We start from the raw sequence: 18129 nt of genomic DNA, 5'->3' as shown, positions 1-18129 counted from the left end.
TGCCTCTGTTGCTTCATTTCACTCTTCATTTTCTCTTTCTCAGTACTGTTTCTTCCCATTCTTTCATAAATCCGGTGTTTTTTTTGTTTTTTTAAATCTTAATGATAAAGCTATATGACACACTCTAATCCCACTTGATGTATTTGAAGCCAGCTGGGAGATGATTACTTATATATTCTGCCTAATTATACATCCTTGGCCACTTGCAGCCTCATAACACAGGGTTAAAGCTGCTGTCTCCATGGCTACAGCCTACAGTACCACAGGCTGCATCCACTTAAACACAAGTGCCTCTGGTGTGATCATGCATTAGTCCATGGATAATTTCACATTGGTCTGGCAGCCTCGAAACAACACCTACTTTGTTTTTCTGTTTCATAAAAAGTTCTGCCCAATATCAAACTCATCGACTTTAAAACCAACGGACGCGCTGATATAATCAGGGAAAGGGCAATGCTTTCCTTTCCAAGAATGTCTTTCAATATACTTCCTGTATTCCCTCGGGCTACAGGGATATACTGTAAGTTAAAGCACAAAATAATCCAGGCAGTGTGGGCATGCATGAGCTTTAATCCAAGCCAGGCTGTTGCCCAAATAGGACTCTAATACTTATGATTTATTGGGTTCTTGACTTGTTTTCTTGCTCTTTTATCACTGTTCTTGTTACCTGGCTTCATATGTTTCCTCTGAACCAGATTTCCACTGGACTGATTTCATAACAAATGATCCAAAAGGATAGCTGCCAGAGAAAATGCATCTACATCCCAGAAACTGACTGTTTTGTTTCGCATGGATCAGAGCACAAAAGCGAACTGTTGCCTAATTCCGACACAACTTAAAGCCGTCTTCCTTTCCGGGTGGTTTTGTAGCAACATACAAGTGAAGAGCAGTGGACTTCCAAACAGAAGGACTGCCCTGCTCCTGTTTCATCATGTCCATATGGAGAGAGTGTTTGAGAGGCCAGTGTTTTCATCCATCAGTGTGAGACATGCTTCATGCCAGCCCTATATAATGTTGTTTGAAGCTGTTGGTCTTCTCCTCCAGTCTCTGTAGAGACTGCCTGCTTGCCTGCAGGCTGTGGCTTAGGCCAGATAAAGAGTTTGATCCATGTGGGTGGATGGAGGGAAGAGGGAGGGAATGGGAAAGCAGAACACAGGAGAGACAGATGAGAAGAGGAATGAAAGACAAAAAAAAAGGGTGGGAGAGGAAGATGGAGAATAAATGAAGGTATCAATACAGGAGAGGACATAAAATGGGAAATAGCAGGAGGCAAAAGGAGAGGAGAGGAAGAGGAAAGGAGAGGAGAGGAGGATAAAAATGACCCCATTGACAGGCTGTAGCCAGGTTGCAGGATCGATGTGTATCTGAGCCCAGCGAGTGTGATATCTCCTACTAATCACGACGTGACATCCACTAGTCAATACCACACACTCCAGGCGTCACCATCACACGCAAGCTGGCCTGCCTCGGTCTGCACGCACAGCACGCTGCTCCTCCTTGACCTCATCAATCTGGCTGCTAATCAGAGGAATGCACACCACACCTGAGTCAAACAGTATTTGGAGATTAATTCTCAGAATGTATTTCAGAAATTGACGTCGGCGGGGTTTTACCTATCTGCATCGGGACGTTTCAGATTAGTGCATGTTGTCGTTCGCTGGGAAGCAAAAATTTCAAATGTTTTGGCCCTGCTGTGTTGTATTGTCCAAATATGCCAAATTGGATTTGGTACTCATAGGAGGTTAGCAATGCTATTTAATTGAAAATCATATGTGATCCAGTTATGGTGCCCAAAGACAGAAAATGAAGCGTGACTATGCATGACCCCATTCACTAACTATCAGCTAAAAAACATCTTATGCCACCAAAATAAAGTAAGGACTTTGCTGGTAAAGTGTGTTTTAATCGCAGGTCGCAAGTGCACCTTCCGTTGGTTGACAAAGTGTGTCTATGTATAGAAACATTGTTATCAAGGAAAAACTATAATATAGACAAGTTTCAACAACAGAAGGAGGCCATCACTAAACCATTGTCTATTATTATCTATTGTGTGTGCACTTAAATCACGGCGACAAAATGCCTTTTACTGCATTCATGATTTCTTTCCTGGTTCCTGTATTTTTGGGGACGTTATCTGTGCATTCTCATGACCACTCATGCCTGCAAATATACAAACCGAATGGATTTCTGTCCTCCTCTTCCCTCGCAGCCTCCCTGCCAAACCAAGAGAAACAGAGAGGCTGCACGGTGAATTTTTCCATTTGCACTCATGCATGTGTCACTAATGCTGCAGCCTCTGAAAAGCATAGAATACTATCTCTGTGTCCTTCAACTGCAAGCTCTCTTTGTGCTGTGGCATTCGTAGCAGTATTCACCGAGCTCACTCCACATTGCTGCGGTGCCTAGATCGGCCTGATAGCTGTTTACGCACAACAACACGCGCTGTCAGCGAGCCTTGACTAGGCGTCAATGTGGAAATGGGAAGAATAATGAGTTATTACAGGGTTATCAGTGTGTATCTCCATGTCATGACTGTGTAAGCGGCTCTGCTAATCTCATTAGATGGGACAAGTTGTTAAAGATGTTTTCTGATTTCCTCTCTCTTCTCCTGCTGCGTCCACAAATAGATTGCAGATCAGCGCGCTGAGAGGAAGCGCCTTTAGCTCCCAGAGTAACTGGTTTTCATCGGAGAATTGTGGCTGCTGTTCAGTAACCGTGCAAACATCTGACTCCTGTTGTTTCTAAATATATGCACCATGTTTTACACCACATCTGCATTGTATAGCAGCCCCATTGCTTGGTTCTTTTTTATATATGCAGCAAGCAGTGACAGCAAAAGACAAAGAGTGCGCTCACTTCCAGGAACCAAAGCGCCATAAGTACAAATCAGATGTAAAATATGTCTCGCAGGGGAGGGTCAAAGATATAAGTCACACACAAATATGACAATTCAGCCATGAAATGTGGAGGGATGGGAAGTTTCTATTCTTGGAGACATCTTGCCTGTGACAGCCAGATGGGATGGCTGAAACTCATTTTTTGGACCAAGCGAAGCCACGGAGAGGGCGCGGTTGCATTTGCGACGGACAAATTATCACAGGGGGTGTACACCCTTTTGGGTCGGAGAATCAGAGGAATTCAGAGCAAAGTAGGAAAGAAAGAGTGACAGGGAGAGAGAGAGAGAGAGAGAGAGAGAGAGAGAGAGAGAGAGAGAGAGAGAGAGAAATAGACCTCGGCCTAAGTGCCTACATCTTGCAGAACAGATTATCTGTGCGCTGTAGGGGTGCAGGAGGTGAAACTGAGATGGAGACACACATCCCAGCCTAAAGCAGGAGGTGGGTGGAAGCTTACTGCTTACCCCAGCCCTTTTCACAGTCTTCCAATACAGAAGATCACTTGCTTACAAGCCTTTGAGTCTGGTTCAGAAAAGGATATGTCCCCAATTTACATCTGATTGTAGCTTACATACAAAGGCAAACAATTTAAATGCATGGGGATCATACGCACGGAGCGTACACATTTTGGCTCAGCTACACGAGCTCATCCTCTAAATATTGACTGTTTCTAGAGGAAGGTCCAGTTCTACTGTAGCTACACAGAAAATATAAATATAATACATGTACTGTATATTATACAACCCACCCACATAAATGATCCCAGCGTGCACGCACACACACACACACACACACACACACAGACACACACACACACACACAGACACACACACACACACACACCTGCACACGTATAACTCAGGAAGCTCATTAGGCACCACACACAGAGCGCCTGGTAGGGAGCAACCTTTTTTCTCTGACCAAGAAAACCAGCAACTGTTTTTTTTCTCCAAACCACTATTAATAAAGCAGAACCAGGGGAGACGTTGGGGGCGAAAAAGTACTCCCCTGGATGTGCTGTAATTCCTGCACCCCACTTGAAAATATAGTGGCATTAGAGACAGTGCCCCTGTTACCAAAACCTTTTAGGGTCCGTGGTCACACCGGCAGCAGCAGCGTCCAAGTTGATTAACTTTTGTGCAAAGCATGAACGAATAAAGGCTGGGCTCCAACAGTGTAAACATATTCTTCTCGCTGTGTCTATGACACTGTGTGTTCCTCCCTCACAGCGCCTGGCACCACTGTTCCCCGCTCTGGCCATTGTGCCAGTCGCCCTGCAGCCAGAAGCCACACAAGCTCGGTCTAATTCAAGGCGGCACACCATGCAAACAGCGGACCAAAATAGGATGGATACGCCTCGCCCTCGCCGCGCCCTCATTCTTCGGCACACATTAAAGATTGAGAGCGAGACTCGGGCCTGGGATGGGACGCCGCTTCGAATGTGATCCCAGCACCTGACTGTGGAATTACCTGCTCAGCGGCAGGCTGCTGTGTCGGTGCCTTTATTGAGTGTGCGTGTGCTTCTGCTTGTGTGTATGAGTGGCCTGTATACTGTGTGCTGAAGGAGACCCAGTTGAGAGATAGCGGCACTGTCACAACAGCCCATCCCTGGAGAGCACTATGTCTGCCTCTCCTGCCTCATTCTTCATACTGTAAACTCCGATTGAGTCAATTACGGTGACGGTCTCTTTAGTCACCGTAGGCACTCACTGCAAGTGGACATTGAGACAATTGGGTTATGACATGTCGTACTATATGTCCATCGGTAGCCGAGGCTCCCAGTAATTCTGCTTGGACAAATCAAGTCAACTGGAAATCCCAACAATTAAGAGCCATATGTGCAGCATATCTGAACTCTGCATTCGGCCACTGAGCATCGATCTGCTGCAAAACTAATCTCAATCAATCCGTTCAAATGTTTTTTTTAAAATTTTGATTAGGGAATACGCTGGCTTGCTGAGATGTTGACTTTAGTAATAAAGACTAAAAACGTGTTAACCAAAGTGTTCATCAGTCTGAGATCCTTCATTTCTGCCTCCGCTGAACAAAAGCGTGCTGACTGCACATTTATCTGCGCTACAAACTAGAAAATACATCTCAGCGAGACAAACAGACAGTCTTGTGGATGAACTGGGCTGCACACATCTATTCTCATTGTGTCACCGCCTGAAAGAGCAGGGAAGCAAAAAGGGGGAGGTCATGGGAGGATAAGAGAGGAGGAGAAAGTTGAAAAAGAAAAAAGCAAGAGGACTCCAAATTCCTTCGTGGCTGCTATTGTCCCAGTAGAGTATTCACAGCAGGCAAATGCTCTCTGCATAAGAAAATGGCACTCTGCATGCTAACTGTGACTTTGCATTCATTGTGAGGAAGACAGAGGCATTTCAATGTATTGGATGACTCATGCAATCATTTCACATCCAGTTTGCGCTGTTCTCCAGCTCAATACAAAGGCTCTGAGATGATTTCAGAGTGGGATTTGGTTGAATTACACGTCTTAACGTCAACATGTTTATATCCATGACATGCCAGAGATTCAACTATTTTCCTCCTGAAGTAGATTTGTCAGACCCATTCAACAACTATACGTTTATTTTTTTTAATCAAAAACGATGACAAAAGCTAAAATGTTATTTTTTTTTGTCAAAGGGCTGTTTCATTCCTGATGACAGTTTAAGCCCATGCGGTGAAGAAACAACTACATTACTACGCTAGTTTATGACTAAGAAGCTTCAATGGCTTTTGGAACAGTTTGCTCAAAGCATTTTCATTTAACTGTATTTTGTGCGGCTCCGTCACCCCTATATAGGGTCATATTGGCTTATGACGCTCTGCAACTGTGAGTAAATATACGTCTGTGTATTAGATCTGGGGCCTGAGATGAAATCTAATTTCTGCAAGCTCAGAGAGAGAGAGAGAGAGATTGCTTGCTGATACACATCCACATATCCAAGGCTACATCTGGCAGGCCCTATCAAATATACATGGACCTCAGGAAATCACGATGGCTGCACACCCATTATTTCCTCAAGTCCACAACACATTCTTGTTCCTTGTAAGGGGGCTTGATACCAACATAGACTCTTACTTTGATATTTACCAACAGCGTGCAGATAAATACGCCGTTGACACCAATCGGTTGTATTAGCGATTCCCAACGTCGTGGTTACCGTCCGATCTCATGAGGATACCATTTAAGAAATGGATATTGTAATCACGGCGATGTAGCACCAAGATGACTTGGCTGATATTGAGAAGTGACAGTTAATTTCAGTCATTGGGGTAGTCAGCTGATAACAGATTGATAGTGTCACAAACCGTAATAGACAAGTAATTAATATCTATTGCACAGACTCATTTGGGACACTAATGTATCATATTGAATTTTAGATTACACACAAAAAAACGAAGTGACAGAAAACATCTCAATGTCTGGCGCTGTGTCAAACTCATTTCAGACCAGCCGGCCTAATAACAAGGCCTATATGCATTCCCCTTTCACAGCAGCACTCCAGCAATTTTCAATTTTGGCAGAACAGAATGCAGTGTACTTTTATTTATTTATTTATTTATTTTTTTTTACCTCCATTCCTTTCTGTCAAGCTTTGAAAAGGCCAAATGGGAAATGGTGGACAGTTTCTTCACCATCTCAAAACCCCAAATGATGTTGGTTGCTTACACAGGAATGGTGGCGCAGGGATTAAAATGCAGATTGACAGGCACAGGGGCAGAGGGCAGGGAGCCGTGAGCGGCGCTACGGCGACCCTGCCCAGTCAGCCTCATTCACTATTTATTTGTTTGAATGTATGTGTGTGTGTGTGTGTGTGTGTGTGTGTGTGTGTGTGTAAACATACTGCCCAAGCGTGCTTGTCCTTAGTTCACGTTGTGTGGGTCCTTGTGCGTTTACACACGTCTGCATTCTGACGAACTCTCTGCGCTGCGCGTGCAGCTGTGCGATCGCCTCGCAAAGGTAAGAAAAAGCATTCAATAGCTGCCTTTCCGCCTCAGCGGTCACACTTCAGATTATCAGTCTTTTACATTCAAACCAGGCTGTAGGCAGCGGAGGAGAGAAAATAAGAAAAATAGAGATCGTGTAAGAGTGTGCACAAAGTCCTTTATGAGGTTTTTGTCCCGCTTTCCATGGTACCATGCCTTTCACTGAAATCTGTCGATTTCCATATCTCCCCCTATAGTCTCTTCTGTGTTGTGTCTCTTGCTGCCAGTGCCAGTAGGCACACAGCTGTAGCCACATGAAATCCCCTGGAGTGAGAGAGTTTGTGGACTTACATGTACACATGGACTCTCTCTCTTTCCCTCTTTGTGTGTGTGTGTGCGCGTGTGTGTGTGTGTGTGTGTGTGTTGGCTTGTGTGCAGAGCTGAGCCGGTGTATAGCGGTGTTTGCGCAACGACGTACATGTTTGTGTAGTATTGATGTGAGTCTGTGGAGATGAGCTATGTGTGTGTCCGAGCCTCTGTGTCTGTGTGTGTGTGTGTGTCTGTGTGTGTGTGTGTGCGTGTGTGTGAGAGAGACTGAGTATGCTCGTCTATCAGTTAGGCTGCATGCTGGCACGCTCCACTTTCTCAATGTCAAGCTAACACATATTCAACAGCGACTAACGTCACAACACTTGACACATTTCTCACCCACAGACATTCTTTTCCAGCACACTTTCAGAGTGGCATTGGTCGGCCTTTTGCCATTACTATAGAATGTGTCATTGTCAGCTTTAATCACCACATAAATGACACACAGGTCCGGTCTGTATCACACAGATTAGCTCCTGAAAAAAAAAAGAATTGCATTCATTTGTTTTACTTTAAATGTAATTTATTTTAAAAGTTTTACTTGATCTGATCGTTATTATGATTTTATTTCTTCATTTCACAACAGGCACAGATTTCGTCCGAAAAAAGGAACATTTGTAAAATGGATTTTGTGGGTTATTATAAATTCTTGTAACAACCTTGTGGGAAATTTGAGACTTGGACAAGAAAAAGCAGTCGGAAAGGACTTCTATTTCCACGGATTTCCTGCCTGAAATCGAGGTCGAGGTCCTTATTATTTTGACAAATAAAATCCTTTTTCCAACTGATGTCATAAAAATATCTTCTTTTTTTTTTCACTATTTTTTTCGGTGTTCCCACAGGTCATCTTTGCGTTGCACTTGTGAGAAACTTTTCGTCTTTTTGTGCTCATTAGGAATTTGTGATTGTTTTGTCAATGATGATGGCGTTTGATTTAATATGGAATTACTCTATTTAAATATATGTCCAAAGATGTAATCTATGAAATCCAATAACATTGTAACACTGTTACAGTGTTACTGTAACACAATAACACTGTATGTCATATTGATTTTTATTGTGATGTAGTATCAGGAAAAAACAACTTTGAACGTTTTTTTGGAGTGAACCAGCTCGGCAGGAACGTCTGTTTCTTGCAAATGTGGTGAAATAAATACGTGACAAGTCAAAGCACTTCAACACATTGAGGCAAAAAAATAAAATCCAATTTGACAGAAAACATTCCTGCTTATTGATTTGCAACATTGGCCACACTAGTCAAATAACAATATGGAATCTGACAGTTTGTCTCACAGTAAACATCATTATGTTCCCCAACTTTAATTTGAAAGATTTAAGATATGAATATGCCCACCATGTCTTATTCAAAGTGCTTCTTATCTTACAAAAAAGTATTCATCCACAAACAGTGAAACTGGAGCATTGCCTCACTATCATGGTCATCTTAAAGCCAATGTGCTTATTATTATTATTATTATTATTATTATTATTATTATTATTCACAGGTGAGAATATTTGGTATTCTGTGTACACTATTCCCCGAGTACATTTCCACATGACAGCAGAATCTACAGTTGCTGTCATTTACTGTAAATAGCTCGGAGCATATCAGTTCCACCACACATTGTTCCCGTCCCATGTCGCTTTGTTTGCCTGTATTTCTGCACGGGGAATTTTAGCGACTGGCCTGTGTTTATTCAGCGAAGTACCTCCATGGTAACACGTTTTCCCGTTTGAATTTTAATCAAACATGGGCCACCCTCTTTCAGCCAGGGATGCGTTTTGGCTGTAACGCGGGTGCAGTGTTTCTGGCTCTGATCTGTCGCTGTTCCCATAAACACCATCAGATATTCACAGTGCCAGCTCTGATGTCGCAGCTTTCTCTCCTCCTCTTCTTCCTCCTCTTCCTCCTCCCCAGCTTCATCAGTTTGATAGACTGGTGCTTTTGGGTTACTGACAAATTACGGCAGCACAATCGACAGCGTTTGAATAATTTAAAAACCGTAGCGCTCGGGGAAATTTGAAAAAAAAAAAAGAAAACCTACACACCAAACTAACCCCTTCTTCTGTCTTCAAGGTCTGAAGCAAGAGGTATCATCCGACTGTCCTCTGGGATTTTGTAATCTTATATCTTTCTGTATCTCCGCAAGTGAGGGCCGTGTTTTGGAATCACAGACGCTGCTGGTTGTCTCAGAGGAGAACGCAGGTGTTCGTACACCCCCTGTCTTTTCCAGGCGGTCAAGGTGAGAGGTCTTGTTGGGTTGGATAGGTAGTGCATTCACTGAGGGAGGATTTCTTTCCATACAGTGCTCTAATAGAGACCAGAGGGAGAGGAGGAGTAGTAGAAGCTGGTAGGGCTGCAGCAGAGTGGCGCTGTTTCCCATCGAGTCTCCCTCCCCTCTCCTAATGAGCATTCTATTAGCAGCTAGGGGACGGATTTAGGCAGTTAGGCATACGGAGAAGGCTGGCTAACAATGCAAGTGGTTAGCTAAACAGCTGTTCTCTCTCTGCTGCCACCTCCCATCCCCGACTAATGAAGCCTTCACCGATGAGCGGGAGTCCCGGGACATGCGGTAGAACTGCCACAGACGCCCTGACAGGGAATCTTAGTCACTCGCAGGCCTCATAAAAAAGTCTGTGTGGAAGATAGCTTCATCGAGGATAGGATAACCAAGGCTCCAATTAGAGAGTGGCTCTAAGGGGAGCCCTAAGAATAGCACAATGGGCAGGGAAGACATTTTTATGAGCACTCTGCGCGGCTCCGTGTTTGGAGATTAAACCCTCTTTTGCGTTGTTTTCTGCGAGTGCAAAACATCAGACGCCATGATGCCTTTCATAATGGATAACAAACAGATCACTGTGATGATTTTGGTGAAATGTTGCATCGCTACACTTCATTATCCTCTACAGTACAAGAAGTGTTTGCAGTGGTGGGCATCGATCAAGATTAGTGGCATGCCATATGGGTATGTCAACATCTGAAATACTGCGGAGGATTCATGCTCTCCAAACAGACTTCATTTAAACAAGGAGAAATGTTCCAGGAGCGACGCCTATTTTTCATTTGATGATCTTGGTGCAGCATTATGTTTGACGAGCGAAAAGCCGCATTTGTTTTAGTTAAATGTCGAGTCTGTCAAAGGCGTGATTGTCTAACGAGGGATCAGGTCACCTTCAAATTATACATTTTTCTTCTCGCCAGAGTTGTGCAGTCGCTTTATCTGTCGAGGCGGCTGCGTTCTGAACGTGGGACTGCTTCAGAGCTTCTCATTCTGAAAGTCTACGCTTATATTTTTGCAGCAATTAGCAAGGTGTGCCTAGGTGTGGAAATAGGCAGAGTTTTCACTATTTTTTTTTCCCTTCATTCCTCACACAGCTGCCTGCCACTGTGTTGAATACTAAACTGCTCATCATGAACAGCTTTGAGGAAGCGCTTTCCTTTTCGTGTTTGCTTTAATCTGCATTTGTTAGCTCATGGATATCTTAAGAGTCGCACTGGGAGTTTTGTTTCACTCCTACATTCCTGTTCGAACCTTTCATCTAACAGATAGCAGCCTCACTGGTTTCTGATCCACTTCATTGTGGCGCTTTGTCAGCAAACACTTCCTCAGCACTTCCTGCAGCTGCTTCACAATAAAAGCCTTCAGGCTGCATAATCAATTTTGTAGGCAACGCAATTCCTCTTGTGTCTTCATTGCTGTTTGTATGCCGACCATTCTCATTCTACTGAAACCATCTGGGACAAAAACATCTTCATGACATCGGACCAATAAAAAAACATTTAGTGTTGATGTAATATATGATTACAGAAATGTAAGAATATATTTGTATGGTATATGTTACATGTTTATTATTAAAAGTCATTATCAGGGAATTCTTCTGCAAATCGACAGCTGCTTATGAACTCAACTAACTAAAATACCAATCACGCTTATGTTAGCACACAAGGATGTGATCTCAGTGTTGTCTTGGAGTCTTCAGATATGATTCTGCGGTTACCAAAATCAGACATTTTCACATCCTACACATGAGGGCTGTAAGGTGCCCTTGAAGGCCTTTTCTGCTAAGCTGCTGCACCAAGTGTTGAATTGTGGCTTTAAAGATAGCAAAGCATCTTAGAGCTACAACTTTTAAGATAATGCTGCAACAGGCATTTTGGGACATTTCTTTGGAGGCAGAAGATAGTGAGATTTCTATCTGACTTTGAAACACAGTCCACAAATCTCCAAAAGGAATCACGGAGCTGCTCAGGTTTATTACTTTTCTTTTTTGTAATCCAACGCTTCTCTATGTCAGTCAGCGTGTCAGTCTCACCCCACCTTCGATCCAGTTAGTCTGGAAAACGGGTGAACGATTAGCTGTGTCACACGTGGTCGGTCGTGCAAGCTAGTTTGTTCAAAGCATGCAAGAAGATTGTCACACTGCATATTTGTCTTTTCAGTCTGCAGCAGCAGGTAGCCTCTCTGTCCAGGTATTATCCAAATATGAGCACTGTAACTTGACGGTGAGTTTCCTGTCCAGGAGAAATAAATTGTCTTCAACTTGTAAAATAGCACCTTTGCAATATTGTGCTCCGACAGTTGCATTCGCATTGGCGAGTAACTCCCTTTTACCACTGAAAAAGATCCATAGTGTATGTTACCTCTCTAAGCTAAAAATCTATTACTGCCTTGCGGCCCTGAAAGCTAAAGATTTAGTCTTTTTGTCAGGTTGCACAATGTTGGCCCTCTGTAGTAGAGGTTTCTGCTTGTCAGCATGTTTGCCGAAGTTCCTCTCATTGGGGATTTAATTGTGCTCAGACTATGCAAATTTCACAGCTCAGGCTAATGCATTTGCACTGCCCGGAATTGAACTTGTCTTGGTAGGCAGACTACAGCTTGTGACTGCATGTGCAAACACACAGGTAGTGGCCAGTTAGCGCACATTATGTCAGGGAGAGGGATCCAGATGACATACATGAATTTCAATTTTTATATCACATTGTTATAGGCTCTCACCCACCATACCCCACCAGCTTAGTCCATACAGCAAAGTAATTGGACTGATATTTTCCCTATGCGACATTTCTTATCACACATTGGAAAAACAATTTTCTTTCCATATCATTCTGTCTGTAAGCACAGACTGTAGCAAGCAGGCTCTGTGTAAACAGAATGATATATTCCTGGATGCCTATAATCATGCAGTAAGTATTTTCTCTTCTCTGTGCAGATGAAGTGGTTATAGCAGAATTAAGTGAGCCCAAAGTCATACACTTCCTATTTCAAAAATAATTGAGAAGTTTACAAAACACCGCCAGAAACAGTTTAAAAAGCCCGGTAATGTTCTCTTCCCGCAGCAGAAGATGTATATTAATCACATGTTATGCAAACCTGTGAAATTGATGAGTTCTCTTTCTGTTATTCATGCAGAGGCCTTCCACGCTTCTCTCTCAGCAGGGATAAACGACTGCCCTGCCTCACCGCAGAGGTGAACTGTCAGCGGCAACAAGCAAACACAGAGTGCTCGTGGTCATTACGAAAGGGCAAAGTTCAGCTTGCAGTCAAACAAGGAAACAACAGTCTATTTAACAACACATCCAGCTGGCTGTGTTTCCTAGTCCAGAATGCCTAATGAATAAACAGTTAGACAATCGTGGGTAAAAAAAAGAAAGAAAAAAGAACGAAGAAAGTGCAGGGACGAAGACGGTGTAAAAGCATAACCGGATAAACATGATGAAATGTGAAAATAGCGAAAGGGAAACTAGTGAGTGGTGGCAGAAAATTGGGCCAATATGTGTTGAACAACAGGGAATAAAGGGAGGGTGAGAAAGAGAGGGAGATGGAGAAGGTGTGAGAGGAGGAGGGAGGTCAGTATAGATGTGGAGATGGGCGGAGGAGGAGGGGGAGAGATGAGCCCCCAATGCTCAGCTGTCAGTGCTTCCTCTGCAGGTGGGGCAGGAGGAGTGCCAAGTCCCTCTCTCCCACTCACACAGACACCCATGCATCACTCTATAATGGATGCTTTACACTGGTGCCAGAGAGAGAAAGACTGAGGCAGAGAGAGAGAGAGAGGGAGACATGGTGAGAAGACGAAAGAGAGACATGGGGGAGGGGACTGGAAAAAAAAAAGAGAAAGAAACTTCTATGAGCAACAGGGAAAAGGAGCGAAGGAAAATGCCACGGAGATTGAGGCAGTGGAGTCGAGGAAGCGGGAAAATGGATAGACAGAAAGACGGAAACCTCCATTAAGCTATTAGACCAATCAGGAGAGGAAACAGACGAGACTGTCTGGGAGCAATATGATGCAGCTATTGGTTTAATTGATCTAAAGACTAACAGGATCAAAGAATGCCAGCCAACCAGGAGCTGCGGCCACTGTTCCCCCTCCAGCATCCCACTGTCACTGTCCATTAGGAGGTGTATGAATGTGCCCTTGACAATGATTTATCAAGAATGATTCATAGATGGCATCTACCTGAACTAATGACTTGCCAGTGTCTTCACTGGGGATTGCAGGTCATCAACAGATGACATATTCTGTAGTCGCCTCGTTCATCAGCTGCGATTAGATTCCAAAAGCAATCTCAGCGACACATCACCAGATGGGTCTCAATGTATTGTCTTGGAGAATATTGCTGGGGCAGCCCATGTGTGGCACATGCCGCTCAAGCTGCTGAAGCACATTCGTACGGTCGTGGATCCAGGGCTAAAGGTATTTGCAATGCTCTGAGATATTACCTCGGATTTACTAAAGTACTCAATTATCCCCTTCTTCTTTCTCTGACCTGCCGCTCGGCTCTTTAACACCTATAACGCCATGCTTTATAGGCTCAACTACCTGCTGCAAGCAGAGACAGACTGATGGCTGGACTACCTGAATGAACTGCCTTCACTGTTTTCAGACCATTTGTCAATTCTTCATTCCTCTGCTCTCTGCTGGCCTGGGATAGGTAGGGCTGTCTCACTCTGATGGACAGCCCACCTGGATAATATTTCTGGAGTGTTACCTCAAACTGGCTATCTGACCTCAGTGGAGCGATCTTTACCCCGACAAAACCCCTCCCACCGCACATTACTCTGTGGGGCCTCTTTTTCTTCTTCTGCTCAATGCAACTTTGTCTTCGTTTTCTCTTTGCAACCATGAGCAGTGAGGAGAATAAAAGTATTTGCTGCTTGAATTAGGACGTTTCCCATACGAGTCCAACGGTGAGAAATGCTTTTTAGTTGGTGAGTAATTCTCCATCTTTAATATAAGGCTTTTTTCCCCCCCTCTGTTCTACAAAGTCAAAGACACTGCTGTTCAAAGAGTGACTGGAAAATGCCACAAAAGCCACTTGTTAAAAGCAGTTTGCGTTTTCCACACACTGACGGGCTACACTATGTGGCAGACAACAAAGCCGAATAGTCAGCGTAAATAAATACAAGCATTCTTGCTCCGCAGAGATGGCATCCCCCTGGTTTAATTATCGCTCTTGTCAATCGAGGTGGAAGAATACGGCACCTGACAAGGCGCGTCCCCATTTTCTCATCTCGCATAGGACTTTTTCACACCCTGGGATGCACAGACACCCTTCAGCAAACAGCCAAATCAAACCTCGAGATGGAGGCATTCTCTTGCCCCAAACACCCATGTAACTTTACAGTGTTGAGTTGCTGAATGCCTTTGACATCTCAGAAATAGGGTCTATTCAACTTCGGCAACTGTCCCTGGTTTTTCTCGAGCACTAGGCATTTGCACAACAATGGCAGCTGAATCGTGTATGAATAACATCGCAGGGATGTGGTTATGCAGCTATCTTTCCCTGTGACTCCAATTCACATTCCAGCTCTTGCAAGGAGCCTTTATTTGATGCTTAAACTCTAGATGGGTGGTTGCTACAGGATGCCAGGAAAGACGTCGACACCAAATGCGGATGCATTGCACCTCCCTGTCTGTACGTTGAGAGCCCAGCGCAGGGCCTTTGAGGAGTGGGGGTATGCAGCCCTGTAGGCCATTCCACAAGGAGAACCTCCCTCGGGTCTCGTTTCAGAGCTGGAAACCCTGCTTGTTATTTTCAAAGGTCACAGCCAGATATAACATTACAGTTGAAGCAGTGATGTAGAGTAACACTCACACACTCTTCATCCAGATGGTCTGCGGTTCTCCTTCCCCAACCAGTAAAATAGGTTAATTTAGAGCAGCATTTTACATTAGCCTTGGATTACCTGTCGATATCTCAAGGTACAGCAATGAATGAGGTACACGCGTTCTCAAAGCTCAACACAGCCGCACAATTCCCAGCAGCCTCCCTATAACAGTTTGTTTGTACTGTTCCCTCTCAGGAAAACTAGGAGCCTGAGCCTACATGCACACGGTAACTGATTGTCGGAGCAGAGGTTAGGTGCTGATGGCAATGCAGGCTTTGAATCCCACAACGGCAGCATTGTATCCGCAAGATTGACAAGCAGATTGATACGAGCTCCAATAAGCATTGTTGTCAGTCTTACTTACCTCCTTGATAGCTCCGCGAGATGAATGCACGCCAGAAACAGCACAGTCGTCATTTGCACTGATTTGAAATAACAAGAAAGCCCAGACAACAGCTCACAAAGAGGGCTGTTCCCAAACCTTCTATGTGATGTCACACACACTAAGCCATTTAACCCCCAAATATTAAGCGATTCAAATAGAGTTGATGAATATAGTCATGAATAATGCACTGCTCCACTGATTCACTTGTCAATTGATCAGTTTATCTTTTGGTCCACCAAATATAAAAAATGACCTATACACAATTTCCCAAAGGCCAAGCAGACATACTCATATTGCTGGTTCTCTCCAACTAACAGACGACAACATATTATATTCATCATCCAAGAAGATAACCGGCAAATATTCACATGGGTTGCCCTAGAAGAAGTTCATTTTTGCTTGAAATAAATATTTGAAAGATTTATTGATTATGAAAGTAGTTTCCAGATAATTCACAGGAACCGAAATTATTTAAAAATTAAAGAAGAAATGAAGCCGTGCAAACACTGCACCTGAATACTGTTTGTCTGGCTTTTAAAGCCAGAAACTGTAAAAAATGAGGCACCTTTTGGGTTAAAAAAGCAATTGAAATGATTAAGAATATTTTTTCCAAACATGGATTTGTTTTAAGTCACCCTAAACCCATAACTTAACTTCTACATGTTCGCCTCCGTAGCAGTATCCATTCTATATTAAGTATTTGTTATGTTTGTACTCCAAAGGAAGGAGTTATATGTCTACCACTGGGAGGTGTTGATGTAAAGAAGAAAAGGGTGTTAAAAAAAAAATGTGATAAATGTTACTGTGTGTAGCTTATAACTTATTGCTGTCCACTTCAAAAAAAGTAAAACCAGAGTGACAAATTGTAGATTTTTCACCAATAATACAACCAAGATAAATGTTCAGTTTTTATTTAAATAAGTCTTCATCAAGTTAAACGTAAAATCAAATGTATCCATTCAATAATACCTTATCAACTCTGCTATTGTTGTCATTTAACCAAATAATCTAATCCTCTCATACGTGCAAGTTTAAATTTGCGAAGCTCTGACGCAGCTGAGGGTTTTCTTTGCTTTGCTCACTATTTTGCCTTCAGATGATTCACTGACTGCACATAGAGTACTTGACCATACTTGATCATAAAGGACACGGCAGTTTGTGCCTCCCTGTAATCACAACATCACACTTAAGTCACTCTAACAGAAGCTAGTTTCTCACCCAATCAGCAGAGGGAAACCGTACAGTAATACATCAATTCCTATGACTTCCAAGTCACCTCCTTTCCAGGACTGCATGAATCATACATTTTTGTCCTGAAATCCACAGCAAGTACTTCACTATTGAGAGCAGCCATTAATGCAGCTAATATTTCAGATTTGAGAAAAATGTCCCGCCATGCCATTTTTTTTTTTTTTCAATCTCTCTGATCCTCAATTTCTACACATCCCACGATGCATTCCTTCACTTAATCACCTTCTATGCCATCCTTCACACTTAATGGATTCAAAAACTTCTTACCCTTAGCTGAAAACAGAGTACCTGTCACACTGCCCTCTTAATACTCATGGTCCAAGGGGTTTCAGTGTTTGCTAGGTGGTGGTCTTGCATTAAAAAGCCTTGGTACTCATTGCACTGCTCTAATAAAAGCCAAGCATTTAACATGAACATTTATGGTCCTCAATAACCCAGAAGTCTTAATAAAAATAAAAGCTGACATTGGCATGAAGGATCCCTCACACTAGCTGTCTTTAATGTCCAAGACGTTCCATTAAAAGGGGAGCACTTCCTCAGAAGCGGAGCTTTTATCCTGATTGCTTACAGGAAGAGAAGGAGAAAAAAAGAAACCAAATGACCTTCAGCAGCTCGACAACTGGCCCTTCCCTGATGTGAGCTCTGTGAATAGAGGCGGCGCATGCACATACATGGAAAGTCGGGACACGCGCACCGAAACATGTGCATAGATGTACGGTAGGCTTTCTGTAGGTTGTCAAGGGAGGAACGGATTTACACACACACACACACACACACACACACACACACACACACACACACACACACACACACACACACACACACACACACACAATGTAGGCTTCACCTTTGAGTCATTGGTTACTTAGTATTCTTTTTGTGTGCAGAGAAGCTATCTCACATTTGATGTCATAATGATTATTATGAGATAAGGAAAAGGCAAATCTCCATGTTCAATTAGTGCCTGTGCGATGCCAGATAGATAATACATGGAACTGGCTAATGTCCTTGCTTCTGAACTTCTTCAGCCGTTTCCTTTTTGAAGCCCGGGAAAAAGAAGATCGGGACAGAGATTTCCATCTGTGATGAACACAACTGTTGAGCTATATTTAATAAGCTGATCTAAAACACTCTCCTGCCGAGAGGGACTGCGTTTTTAATGACCATTCTGCTTCCAAAGTCTCAGATG

At 43.3% G+C, this 18129-nt stretch overlaps 1 protein-coding gene across 3 annotated transcripts in view; it reads right to left on the bottom strand.

Moving 5' to 3' along the window:
• nlgn3a (neuroligin 3a) overlaps positions 1-18129 on the bottom strand; it is a 113982-nt gene that overhangs the window by 15971 nt on the left and 79882 nt on the right. The gene's annotated exons all lie outside the window — the stretch shown is intronic.

The sequence above is a fragment of the Clinocottus analis genome, unplaced genomic scaffold (assembly GCF_023055335.1).
Source record: "Clinocottus analis isolate CAN_PGR_092001 unplaced genomic scaffold, fCliAna1.0.p SCAF_10, whole genome shotgun sequence".
Taxonomy (NCBI): domain Eukaryota; kingdom Metazoa; phylum Chordata; class Actinopteri; order Perciformes; family Cottidae; genus Clinocottus; species Clinocottus analis.
The sequence above is the reverse complement of the archived record's forward strand: the minus strand, read 5'-3'. Positions and strand labels throughout refer to the sequence as shown.